The 13,992-nt window shown below is 45.2% G+C and overlaps 6 non-coding genes across 6 annotated transcripts; all 6 read right to left on the reverse strand.

Annotated features, from left to right (window-relative positions):
• Positions 1 to 2,445: 2,445 nt before the first annotated feature.
• Positions 2,446 to 2,579, reverse strand: LOC117533033. The gene has a single exon (XR_004566992.1). It is a non-coding gene; the product is annotated as a small nucleolar RNA SNORA18 (small nucleolar RNA).
• A 291-nt stretch (positions 2,580 to 2,870) lies between these two features.
• On the reverse strand, positions 2,871 to 3,009 carry LOC117533041. Its single transcript, XR_004566999.1, has one exon. It is a non-coding gene; the product is annotated as a small nucleolar RNA SNORA8 (small nucleolar RNA).
• A 6,066-nt stretch (positions 3,010 to 9,075) lies between these two features.
• On the reverse strand, positions 9,076 to 9,209 carry LOC117533034. The gene has a single exon (XR_004566993.1). It is a non-coding gene; the product is annotated as a small nucleolar RNA SNORA18 (small nucleolar RNA).
• Positions 9,210 to 9,576: 367 nt separating this feature from the next.
• LOC117533038 lies at positions 9,577 to 9,715 on the reverse strand. Its single transcript, XR_004566996.1, has one exon. It is a non-coding gene; the product is annotated as a small nucleolar RNA SNORA8 (small nucleolar RNA).
• A 2,675-nt stretch (positions 9,716 to 12,390) lies between these two features.
• LOC117533036 lies at positions 12,391 to 12,524 on the reverse strand. Its single transcript, XR_004566994.1, has one exon. It is a non-coding gene; the product is annotated as a small nucleolar RNA SNORA18 (small nucleolar RNA).
• Positions 12,525 to 12,816: 292 nt separating this feature from the next.
• Positions 12,817 to 12,955, reverse strand: LOC117533039. Its single transcript, XR_004566997.1, has one exon. It is a non-coding gene; the product is annotated as a small nucleolar RNA SNORA8 (small nucleolar RNA).
• Between the last annotated feature and the right edge of the window lie 1,037 nt (positions 12,956 to 13,992).

The raw sequence follows: 13,992 nt of genomic DNA on the forward strand, positions 1-13,992 counted from the left end.
CATCTCTCAATCACACTTCAGAGCAGTTGAACATTAAGCCAATCATCATGACACTTGAACAGTGACTGAATTCTGAAATGCAACTTACCAAGCCTGTCCTTAAGTTTCATCACCTGCCAAAGAACAAAGAATGTTTAAGGACTGACATAAACAAAAATATGTATATTTATAAATGTAACAGATGTCTTTTCTCATAAGTAACACTGCTACAACCAGCAGCAGTGGGTTGCAAGAGAATATTTGCTCTATGCACTGTATGAGCTCTACGGCCCACCTAACAGGACCAGAGCTCATACTGTGCCAAGCAGACAAGAAATGCATCAATCCCAACAGTACACATGTATTTGAGGAAAACCGTAATGTCGAGTAGCATGTCCAGGCTTGCTGTATTTAAAGAGGTGGAGTCTATTAAACTGACATGCTATGAAGTGGTTGATGATGTTTTGGATACCTAAGCAGCGAGGGCCACCATCACCCTACCCCAGATCTTATAAAACAAGAGTATCAGGTCCAGATAACATTAAATGCAAACTAGACGTTTATGAACTTTGTGCCAAAAACCTATGACAAGTCAAATGTCCATGGAAGCCTGAAGGTTTAGGTTGTCAGGCTCCTGCAGTAAAAAAAACAAAAAAAAACAGACCCCCGACTAGTTCCCTGGTCTGATATGAAGTGATGACAGAACACACATGACATCTAAATTGGTTTCACTGTTTGTCTTTCTGACTGGACTTATCATACGATAAATAAAAATGAACTCGATAACTTTTCTGACCTTGATAAATTGCCGTTTACATGCGTTTTTGTTTACATAAGGATGTGACCAGCATTTTAGGCAGGCGCGCTGTGTCTGCCGGCCCGGCGCCCTGTGAGGGGCGGGGCTCACACACAGCCAGGTCAGGACACTCCACGTGCAACAGCCAAATAAATAATATAGAGACAAGCAGGAAACGGGTGACTTACTCGAGGGGAATTTGAAGTTAAATGGAATTGGTTGCAAAACCTAATTCCACATCTCCGGTGTGGGAATATTTTGGATTTAAGCCAAATCAACGAGGCGAACCTACGGACTTGAATGAGCCGGTATGTCGCATTTTTAAAAAGGTAGCAATACGACCAACCTTAAACTGCACCCGAAACACAACCACCTCATTCCATTTTCCCAGCTGGGAGCAAACATGGCAGCTGGAGATGGAGCCCCCACCTTCCCCAGTTTACAATCAAAGATGCATTTGCCCGACAATGCAAACATGTCGGTGTTCCTTGCTCGAAATCTTTGAAATACAGATTTGGATATGGCCTGTTGAGGCATCTGGGTCTTTGTATGGACAGTGGACTGTACACTTGACTGTTGTTTTAAGGAGGGTTTTTTTGCTTGCGAGACAATGTGTGTGTATATATATATATATATATATATATATATATATATATATATATATACATACACATATATACATATACATATACATATATCAGACTATTTAATTTATTGTTTTGGTTGTGTGTGATTTAATAAATTTTGATAATTTAATCAATTTGTTTAATTTATTATGTATAATTTATATATTTTAATATTATTTCACATTTCATTTGCCATGTTGAATGTTCAATACAAAGTTCTGTTTTAAAGGATGTACTTGAATTATTATTATCATTATGTCAGTGGTCTAAAAATGGCCTTACAACGGTGCCAACAATATTATCGTTTATCACAATAATTTCCGGGAAAATGTATCGTCCAACTTTTAACAGGCCTACAGACAGATATACTCATTTATACCATTAGACAGAATCCATGAAAACAAATACTAACCTCATATCCAAGAGGGGCAGCACAACATCTTCCCCCATCGAGGCGAGCAGTAACATCATATCCTGCAATAAAAGGGAAAATAATAAGAGGTTTGAACATCTCATCTCAGCCAACAATTAAACTGAGCCAATATTGTAAGCAAAAGCAACTAGATTTTATAAAAGGAAACGGGAAACCTGATGGTGGGGGATGGTTAGAAGAAACAGTGATGCATCTCTAAACCAATAGACATGGTGAATGTGCCAGGCCTCATTGACACCATTCTGCAACCAGCAGTGCAGAGGTGAAAGCAAAACCTGATGTTCTATAGCGACTGTTGTCCTGAGATCAGCCCACTGCACAGGGCCGTCCTCCTGACAAGTGGCTCTGCTAGGACCAGCTCAGCGATCTGGTACTGATCCAAGACCAGTCCTGAAAGCCTTGGTATGTGACCAACACAGAGAGCAGCATCACTCATTAGATAATGCTTTAATACCAGAGGGGGAATTCAGTTTACTCACAGGAAAAAGATGGAGTCACTCCTCTTCACATCTCAGGATTCTGAAAGTCAAGATTATTCAATTACCAATTAATTATTTAACAGTTCTAAAGATGCAGATTATTTATTTCTCCTTTAATCTTTCAAAATAAGCATGTGTCCTGCAGTAATATCCCACAATGCTCATGGGAGTGGACATGTGGGTAAAGCGTAACCACAGATTTATTCTGTGAGGTATTTCCAACGACACGGCCCTATAGGTAAAGGTCAGTCGGGATAGACCTCAGTTCTGTTACAGTCGTACACTCTCACCTCTGCTGTGATGCCCTGCTGCATCCTGGGAGGAAAGCCTCTCCTGCTGCATCCTGGGAGGACAGCCTCTGCTGCATCCTGGGACGACAGCCTCTGCTGCAGCACACCTGAAGAAGGCAGGCAGGAGAGAGTGAGAACATGTTTGCAGCATTCATGTTTTATCATTACTTGACATGCATTTCTCCCTTTTGATGAAATTAGTTACATCTGCAGTGGTTTGCATGTACTATGTACAGACACAGGGTAAAGACATGGCTTTCTAATGAATAATGTTTCAGCAAACATACCAGGACTCCACACACAGGCAGCATGGAGACCAACGATGCCAGTTTGTGAGTTTTGTCTCGCACTGACTTATGAACTAACCAGCTGAGAAAGCAGCTGGCTGCAGATACCGTACAGTGCTGTCATTATACAACATGTTTCACACTCTCCATATCACTCTCGACAGTTACTTTGAAAACATGGTTTGTTTTCCTCCTGGAATCTTGTGCATTTATAGCAGCCACCTGTTGGTTTAAACCCTCTTGTTAAGGGACGTCAGAGTACTTACATCATGCTGCAGTGTTGAAGGCCAGAGAGGACACCTGTTGAGGCAGAACTAAAGTTACTATGGGTTTCCATAAGCAGTGGCAGCAGCAGCAGAGAGACTGCTGTATTTTGTTCAGTTGGGCATCTCTCAATCACACTTCAGAGCAGTTGAACATTAAGCCAATCATCATGACACTTGAACAGTGACTGAATTCTGAAATGCAACTTACCAAGCTGTCCTTAAGTTTCATCACCTGCCAAAGAACAAAGAATGTTTAAAGGACTGCCATAAACAAAAATATGTATATTTATAAATGTAACAGATGTCTTTTCTCATAAGTAACACTGCTACAACCAGCAGCAGTGGGTTGCAAGAGAATATTTGCTCTATGCACTGTATGAGCTCTTCGGCCCACCTAACAGGACCAGAGCTCATACTGTGCCAAGCAGACAAGAAATGCATCAATCCCAACAGTACACATGTATTTGAGGAAAACCGTAATGTCGAGTAGCATGTCCAGGCTTGCTGTATTTAAAGAGGTGGAGTCTATTAAACTGACATGCTATGAAGTGGTTGATGATGTTTTGGATACCTAAGCAGCGAGGGCCACCATCACCCTACCCCAGATCTTATAAAACAAGAGTATCAGGTCCAGATAAGATTAAATGCAAACTAGACGTTTATGAACTTTGTGCCAAAAACCTATGACAAGTCAAATGTCCATGGAAGCCTGAAGGTTTAGGTTGTCAGGCTCCTGCAGTAAAAAAAAAACAGACCCCCGACTAGTTCCCTGGTCTGATATGAAGTGATGACAGAACACACATGACATCTAAATTGGTTTCACTGTTTGTCTTTCTGACTGGACTTATCATACGATAAATAAAAATGAACTCGATAACTTTTCTGACCTTGATAAATTGCCGTTTACATGCGTTTTTGTTTACATAAGGATGTGACCAGCATTTTAGGCAGGCGCGCTGTGTCTGCCGGCCCGGCGCCCTGTGAGGGGCGGGGCTCACACACAGCCAGGTCAGGACACTCCACGTGCAACAGCCAAATAAATAATATAGAGACAAGCAGGAAACGGGTGACTTACTCGAGGGGAATTTGAAGTTAAATGGAATTGGTTGCAAAACCTAATTCCACATCTCCGGTGTGGGAATATTTTGGATTTAAGCCAAATCAACGAGGCGAACCTACGGACTTGAATGAGCCGGTATGTCGGATTTTTAAAAAGGTAGCAACAAAAGGTAGCAATACGACCAACCTTAAACTGCACCCGAAACACAACCACCTCATTCCATTTTCCCAGCTGGGAGCAAACATGGCAGCTGGAGATGGAGCCCCCACCTTCCCCAGTTTACAATCAAAGATGCATTTGCCCGACAATGCAAATATGTCGGTGTTCCTTGCTCGAAATCTTTGAAATACAGATTTGGATATGGCCTGTTGAGGCATCTGGGTCTTTGTATGGACAGTGGACTGTACACTTGACTGTTGTTTTAAGGAGGGTTTTTTTGCTTGCGAGACAATGTGTGCATATATATATATATATATATATATATATATATCAGACTATTTAATTTATTGTTTTGGTTTGTGTGTGATTTAATACATTTTGATAATTTAATCAATTTGTTTAATTTTATTATGTATAATTTATATATTTTAATATTATTTCACATTTCATTTGCCATGTTGAATGTTCAATACAAAGTTCTGTTTTAAAGGATGTACTTGAATTATTATTATCATTATGTCAGTGGTCTAAAAATGGCCTTACAACGGTGCCAACAATATTATCGTTTATCACAATAATTTCCCTCTCTGAAGAACCAGCACCTTACCGTGGTAGAGAGGTTTGTGTGCCCTGATGAACCTGGGGGCTGTGTTGTCTGGAACCTTGTGTTCCTGGTAGGGTTTCCCATGGCAAATTGGTCTCAGGCAAGGGGCCAGACTAAGATTGGTTCAAAAGACCTCATGAAAGACGATACAAAAAGTGAGGATACCCGGCCCGGAGGAAGCCCGGGGTCCCCTTCTGGAGCCAGGCCCAGAAGGAGGACTCGTCGGCGAGCGTCTGGTGGCCGGGCTTGCCACGGAGCCCGGCCGGGCCCAGCCCGAAAAGGCAACGTGGGCAACACCTCCGCTTCTCCGTCCCGTGGGCCCACCACCTACGGGAAACATCAATGGGGTCGGGTGCGCTGCCAGAAGGGTGGCAGTGAAAGCGGAGGGTCTCGACGGACCAGACCCGGGCGACAGAAGCTGGCTTTGGGGACGTGGAACGTCACCTCTCTGGGGGGGAAGGAGCCGGAGCTTGTGCGGGAGGTGGAGCGTTACCAGTTGGATCTGGTTGGGCTCACCTCTACGCACAGCGTCGGCTCTGGAACCTTACTTCTGGATAGGGGTTGGACTCTATTCTTCTCCGGAGTTGCTCAAGGTGTGAGGCGCCGGGCGGGTGTGGGGATACTCACAAGTCCCCGGTTAGGTGCTTCGTTGTTGGAGTTTACCCCCAGTGGACGAGAGGGTCGCCTCCCTACGCCTGCGGGTTATGGGGGGGAAAACTCTGACTGTTGTGTGTGCTTATGCACCCAACAGCAGTTCAGAGTATACGGCCTTCTTGGAGACCCTGGAAAGAGTCCTGTATGGGGCTCCTGAAGGGGACTCTTTAATCTTGCTGGGAGACTTCAACGCACATGTGGGCAATGATGGAGACACTTGGAGGGGCGTGATTGGGAGGAACGGCCCCCCTGATCTGAACCGGAGTGGTGGTTTGTTACTGGACTTCTGTGCTAGTCATGGATTGGCCATAACAAACACCATGTTCGAACATAAGGATGCTCATAAGTGTACGTGGTACCAGAGCACCCTAGGCAGAAGGTCCATGATCGATTTCGTTATCGTATCATCGGACCTGAGGCCGTATGTTTTGGACACTCGGGTAAAGAGAGGGGCGGAGTTGTCAACTGATCACCATCTGGTGGTGAGTTGGGTCGAGTGGCGGGGGAAGCCTCTGGATAGACCTGGTAAGCCCAAACGTGTAGTTCGGGTGAACTGGGAACGTCTGGAGGAGGCCCAAGTTCAGGAGGCCTTCAACTCACACCTCCGGCGGAGCTTTTCGGGCATTCCTGTGGAGGTTGGGGACATTGAACCAGAGTGGTCGGTGTTCAAAGCCTCTATTGCCGAAGCCGCGGCGGGGAGCTGTGGTCTCAAGGTCCTAGGTGCCTCAAGGGGCGGTAACCCTCGAACCTCCTGGTGGACACCGGTGGTCAGGGAAGCCGTCCGACTGAAGAAGGAGGCCTTCAGGGATTTGTTATCCCGGGGGACTCCCGAGGCAGTTGCAAGGTACCGACAGGCCCGAAGGGCAGCAGCCTCATCCGTGGCCGAGGCAAAGCAGCGGGTGTGGGAGAAGTTCGGAGAAGACATGGAGAAGGACTTTCGGGCGGCACCAAAGTTGTTCTGGAAAACTGTCCGACACCTCAGGAGGGGGAAGCAGGGAACCATCCAAGCTGTGTACAGTAAGGATGGGACGTTGTTGACCTCAACTGATGGAGTGTTAGGGCGTTGGAAGGAACACTTTGAGGAACTCCTGAACCCGACAACTCCGCCCTCTATGTTAGAGGCAGAGCTGGAGTATGACGGGGGATCAACACCAATCTCCCGGGGGGAGGTCACTGAGGTCGTCAAACAACTCCACAGTGGCAAAGCCCCGGGGGTGGATGAGATCCGCCCGGAAATGCTGAAGGCTCTGGGTGTTGAGGGACTGTCATGGTTGACACGTCTCATCAACGTTGCGTGGAAATCGGAAACAGTACCGAAGGAGTGGCAGACCGGGGTGGTGGTTCCCCTATTTAAAAAGGGGGATCAGAGGGTGTGTGCCAATTACAGAGGCATCACACTACTCAGCCTCCCCGGGAAAGTTTACTCTAAGGTACTCGAAAGGAGGGTCAGGCCGATTGTCGAACCTCAGATTGAGGAGGAACAATGCGGATTCCGTCCTGGTCGTGGAACGACGGATCAGCTTTTTACTCTCGCAAGGATCCTGGAGGGGGCCTGGGAGTACGCTTATCCGGTCTACATGTGTTTTGTAGACTTGGAGAAGGCGTATGACCGAGTTCCCAGGGAGTTACTGTGGGAGGTGCTGCGGGAGTATGGGGTGAGGGGGTCTCTACTCAGGGCCATCCAATCTCTGTACTCCCAAAGCGAGAGCTGTGTCCGGGTCCTCGGCAGTAAGTCGGACCCATTTCCGGTGAGGGTTGGCCTCCGCCAGGGCTGCGCTTTGTCACCAATCCTGTTTGTAATATACATGGATCGGATTTCGAGGCGTAGTCATGGGGGAGGGGGTCTGCAGTTCGGTGGACTAAGGATTGCACCACTGCTTTTTGCAGATGATGTGGTTCTAATGGCTTCATCGGTCTGCGACCTTCAGCACTCACTGGATCGGTTCGCAACCGAGTGTGAAGCGGCTGGGATGAGGATCAGCACCTCCAAATCTGAGGCCATGGTTCTCAGCAGGAAACCGATGGACTGTCCACTCCAGGTAGGGAATGAGTCCTTACCCCAAGTGAAGGAGTTCAAGTATCTCGGGGTCTTGTTCTCGAGTGAGGGAACAATGGAGCGTGAGATGGGCCGGAGAATCGGAGCAGCGGGAGCGGTACTGCAGTCGCTTTACCGCACCGTTGTGACGAAAAGGGAGCTGAGCCAGAAGGCAAAGCTCTCGGTCTTCCGGGCCATTTTCGTTCCTACCCTCACCTATGGTCATGAAGGATGGGTCATGACCGAAAGAACGAGATCGCGGATACAAGCGGCCGAGATGGGTTTTCTCCGCAGGGTGGCTGGTGTCTCCCTTAGGGATAAGGTGAGAAGTTCGGTCATCAGGGAGGGACTCGGAGTTGAGCCGCTCCTCCTTCGCGTCGAAAGGAGCCAGTTGAGGTGGTTCGGGCACCTAGTTAGGATGCCACCTGGGCGCCTCCCTAGGGAGGTGTTCCAGGCACGTCCAGCTGGGAAGAGACCAAGGGGTAGACCTAGGACCAGGTGGAGGGATTATATCTCTTCGCTGGCCTGGGAGCGCCTTGGGATCCCCCAGTCAGAGCTGGTTGATGTCGCCAGGGAAAAGAAAGTTTGGGGCTCTCTGCTGGAACTGCTACCCCCGCGACCCGACCACGGATAAGCGGGAGAAGATGGATGGATGGATGGACAATAATTTCCGGGAAAATGTATCGTCCAACAAAATTAATTATCGTGACAGGCCTACACAGACAGATATACTCATTTATACCATTAGACTGAATCCATGAAAACAAATACTAACCTCATATCCAAGAGGGGCAGCACAACATCTTCCCCCATCGAGGCGAGCAGTAACATCATATCCTGCAATAAAAGGGAAAATAATAAGAGGTTTGAACATCTCATCTCAGCCAACAATTAAACTGAGCCAATATTGTAAGCCAAAGCAACTAGATTTTATAAAAGGAAACGGGAAACCTGATGGTGGGGGATGGTTAGAAGAAACAGTGATGCATCTCTAAACCAATAGACATGGTGAATGTGCCAGGCCTCATTGACACCGTTCTGCAACCAGCAGTGCAGAGGTGAAAGCAAAACCTGATGTTCTATAGCGACTGTTGTCCTGAGATCAGCCCACTGCACAGGGCCGTCCTCCTGACAAGTGGCTCTGCTAGGACCAGCTCAGCGATCTGGTACTGATCCAAGACCAGTCCTGAAAGCCTTGGTATATGACCAACACAGAGAGCAGCATCACTCATTAGATAATGCTTTAATACCAGAGGGGGAATTCAGTTTACTCACAGGAAAAAGATGGAGTCACTCCTCTTCACATCTCAGGATTCTGAAAGTCAAGATTATTCAATTACCAATTCATTATTTAACAGTTCTAAAGATGCAGATTATTTATTTCTCCTTTAATCTTTCAAAATAAGCATGTGTCCTGCAGTAATATCCCACAATGCTCATGGGAGTGGACATGTGGGTAAAGCGTAACCACAGATTTATTCTGTGAGGTATTTCCAACGACACGGCCCTATAGGTAAAGGTCAGTCGGGATAGACCTCAGTTCTGTGACAGTCGTACACTCACCTCTGCTGTGATGCCCTGCTGCATCCTGGGAGGAAAGCCTCTCCTGCTGCATCCTGGGAGGACAGCCTCTGCTGCATCCTGGGACGACAGCCTCTGCTGCATCCTGGGACGACAGCCTCTGCTGCATCCTGGGACGACAGCCTCTCCTGCTGCATCCTGGGACGACAGCCTCTGCTGCAGCACACCTGAAGAAGGCAGGCAGGAGAGAGTGAGAACATGTTTGCAGCATTCATGTTTTATCATTACTTGACATGCATTTCTCCCTTTTGATGAAATTAGTTACATCTGCAGTGGTTTGCATGTACTATGTACAGACACAGGGTAAAGACATGGCTTTCTAATGAATAATGTTTCAGCAAACATACCAGGACTCCACACACAGGCAGCATGGAGACCAACGATGCCAGTTTGTGAGTTTTGTCTCGCACTGACTTATGAACTAACCAGCTGAGAAAGCAGCTGGCTGCAGATACCATACAGTGCTGTCATTATACAACATGTTTCACACTCTCCATATCACTCTCGACAGTTACTTTGAAAACATGGTTTGTTTTCCTCCTGGAATCTTGTGCATTTATAGCAGCCACCTGTTGGTTTAAACCCTCTTGTTAAGGGACGTCAGAGTACTTACATCATGCTGCAGTGTTGAAGGCCAGAGAGGACACCTGTTGAGGCAGAACTAAAGTTACTATGGGTTTCCATAAGCAGTGGCAGCAGCAGAGAGACTGCTGTATTTTGTTCAGTTGGGCATCTCTCAATCACACTTCAGAGCAGTTGAACATTAAGCCAATCATCATGACACTTGAACAGTGACTGAATTCTGAAATGCAACTTACCAAGCTGTCCTTAAGGTTTCATCACCTGCCAAAGAACAAAGAATGTTTAAAGGACTGACATAAACAAAAATATGTATATTTATAAATGTAACAGATGTCTTTTCTCATAAGTAACACTGCTACAACCAGCAGCAGTGGGTTGCAAGAGAATATTTGCTCTATGCACTGTATGAGCTCTTCGGCCCACCTAACAGGACCAGAGCTCATACTGTGCCAAGCAGACAAGAAATGCATCAATCCCAACAGTACACATGTATTTGAGGAAAACCGTAATGTCGAGTAGCATGTCCAGGCTTGCTGTATTTAAAGAGGTGGAGTCTATTAAACTGACATGCTATGAAGTGGTTGATGATGTTTTGGATACCTAAGCAGCGAGGGCCACCATCACCCTACCCCAGATCTTATAAAACAAGAGTATCAGGTCCAGATAACATTAAATGCAAACTAGTCGTTTATGAACTTTGTGCCAAAAACCTATGACAAGTCAAATGTCCATGGAAGCCTGAAGGTTTAGGTTGTCAGGCTCCTGCAGTAAAAAAGAAAAAAAGAAAAGCAGACCGCCGACTAGTTCCCTGGTCTGATATGAAGTGATGACAGAACACACATGACATCTAAATTGGTTTCACTGTTTGTCTTTCTGACTGGACTTATCATACGATAAATAAAAATGAACTCGATAACTTTTCTGACCTTGATAAATTGCCGTTTACATGCGTTTTTGTTTACATAAGGATGTGACCAGCATTTTAGGCAGGCGCGCTGTGTCTGCCGGCCCGGCGCCCTGTGAGGGGCGGGGCTCACACACAGCCAGGTCAGGACACTCCACGTGCAACAGCCAAATAAATAATATAGAGACAAGCAGGAAACGGGTGACTTACTCGAGGGGAATTTGAAGTTAAATGGAATTGGTTGCAAAACCTAATTCCACATCTCCGGTGTGGGAATATTTTGGATTTAAGCCAAATCAACGAGGCGAACCTACGGACTTGAATGAGCCGGTATGTCGCATTTTTAAAAAGGTAGCAACAAAAGGTAGCAATACGACCAACCTTAAACTGCACCCGAAACACAACCACCTCATTCCATTTTCCCAGCTGGGAGCAAACATGGCAGCTGGAGATGGAGCCCCCACCTTCCCCAGTTTACAATCAAAGATGCATTTGCCCGACAATGCAAACATGTCGGTGTTCCTTGCTCGAAATCTTTGAAATATAGATTTGGATATGGCCTGTTGAGGCATCTGGGTCTTTGTATGGACAGTGGACTGTACACTTGACTGTTGTTTTAAGGAGGGTTTTTTTGCTTGCGAGACAATGTGTGCTTATATATATATATATATCAGACTGTTTAATTTATTGTTTTGGTTGTGTGTGATTTAATACATTTTGATAATTTAATCAATTTGTTTAATTTATTATGTATAATTTATATATTTTAATATTATTTCACATTTCATTTGCCATGTTGAATGTTCAATACAAAGTTCTCTTTTAAAGGATGTACTTGAATTATTATTATCATTACGTCAGTGGTCTAAAAATGGCCTTACAACGGTGCCAACAATATTATCGTTTATCACAATAATTTCCGGGAAAATGTATCGTCCAACAAAATTAATTATCGTAACAGGCCTACAGACAGATATACTCATTTATACCATTAGACAGAATCCATGAAAACAAATACTAACCTCATATCCAAGAGGGGCAGCACAACATCTTCCCCCATCGAGGCGAGCAGTAACATCATATCCTGCAATAAAAGGGAAAATAATAAGAGGTTTGAACATCTCATCTCAGCCAACAATTAAACTGAGCCAATATTGTAAGCAAAAGCAACTAGATTTTAATAAAAGGAAACTGGAAACCTGATGGTGGGGGATGGTTAGAAGAAACAGTGATGCATCTCTAAACCAATAGACATGGTGAATGTGCCAGGCCTCATTGACACCATTCTGCAACCAGCAGTGCAGAGGTGAAAGCAAAACCTGATGTTCTATAGCGACTGTTGTCCTGAGATCAGCCCACTGCACAGGGCCGTCCTCCTGACAAGTGGCTCTGCTAGGACCAGCTCAGCGATCTGGTACTGATCCAAGACCAGTCCTGAAAGCCTTGGTATGTGACCAACACAGAGAGCAGCATCACTCATTAGATAATGCTTTAATACCAGAGGGGGAATTCAGTTTACTCACAGGAAAAAGATGGAGTCACTCCTCTTCACATCTCAGGATTCTGAAAGTCAAGATTATTCAATTACCAATTCATTATTTAACGGTTCTAAAGATGCAGATTATTTATTTCTCCTTTAATCTTTCAAAATAAGCATGTGTCCTGCAGTAATATCCCACAATGCTCATGGGAGTGGACATGTGGGTAAAGCGTAACCACAGATTTATTCTGTGAGGTATTTCCAACGACACGGCCCTATAGGTAAAGGTCAGTCGGGATAGACCTCAGTTCTGTGACAGTCGTACACTCACCTCTGCTGTGACGCCCTGCTGCATCCTGGGAGGACAGCCTCTCCTGCTGCATCCTGGGAGGACAGCCTCTCCTGCTGCATCCTGGGAGGACAGCCTCTGCTGCAGCACACCTGAAGAAGGCAGGCAGGAGAGAGTGAGAACATGTTTGCAGCATTCATGTTTTATCATTACTTGACATGCATTTCTCCCTTTTGATGAAATTAGTTACATCTGCAGTGGTTTGCATGTACTATGTACAGACACAGGGTAAAGACATGGCTTTCTAATGAATAATGTTTCAGCAAACATACCAGGACTCCACACACAGGCAGCATGGAGACCAACGATGCCAGTTTGTGAGTTTTGTCTTGCACTGACTTATGAACTAACCAGCTGAGAAAGCAGCTGGCTGCAGATACCGTACAGTGCTGTCATTATACAACATGTTTCACACTCTCCATATCACTCTCGACAGTTACTTTGAAAACATGGTTTGTTTTCCTCCTGGAATCTTGTGCATTTATAGCAGCCACCTGTTGGTTTAAACCCTCTTGTTAAGGGATGTCAGAGTACTTACATCATGCTGCAGTGTTGAAGGCCAGAGAGGACACCTGTTGAGGCAGAACTAAAGTTACTATGGGTTTCCATAAGCAGTGGCAGCAGCAGCAGAGAGACTGCTGTATTTTGTTCAGTTGGGCATCTCTCAATCACACTTCAGAGCAGTTGAACATTAAGCCAATCATCATGACACTTGAACAGTGACTGAATTCTGAAATGCAACTTACCAAGCTGTCCTTAAGGTTTCATCACCTGCCAAAGGACAAAGAATGTTTAAAGGACTGCCATAAACAAAAATATGTATAATTATAAATGTAACAGATGTCTTTTCTCATAAGTAACACTGCTACAACCAGCAGCAGTGGGTTGCAAGAGAATATTTGCTCTATGCACTGTATGAGCTCTTCGGCCCACCTAACAGGACCAGAGCTCATACTGTGCCAAGCAGACAAGAGTATCAGGTCCAGATAACATTCAATGCAAACTAGTCGTTTATGAACTTTGTGCCAAAAACCTAAAATTAAATACGTTTAGACCGCTTTGATCATGTGTCATTAATAAAGATTATTTGTCACAGTGCGTCTCAAATTGTTGAATATTAGGGCATTACGAAATGCTACAATGCATGAAGTCGTTTTAGGTGGCCTTTGGTGACGTCACGTTAGTCAGCATAACTTTATAAAATAAAGTTGCCATACTTAAGATTACATTAACGACATCTGAATAATAATAATTTAAATAAATGTTATCGACTTTTAAAAAAAGGGAAAACGCTCTCAGGTCTTTAAATAAATATTCTAAAGCCATGCCGCCAGTAAAGCAGTTTGCATTCTACTGCATCAGAACTGAAACGTTTGCACATCTGTATGAATGCAGTCTTCTCATTCACTTAACTCGACATACTATCCT

Source organism: Gymnodraco acuticeps, unplaced genomic scaffold, assembly GCF_902827175.1.
Source record: "Gymnodraco acuticeps unplaced genomic scaffold, fGymAcu1.1, whole genome shotgun sequence".
NCBI lineage: Eukaryota > Metazoa > Chordata > Actinopteri > Perciformes > Bathydraconidae > Gymnodraco > Gymnodraco acuticeps.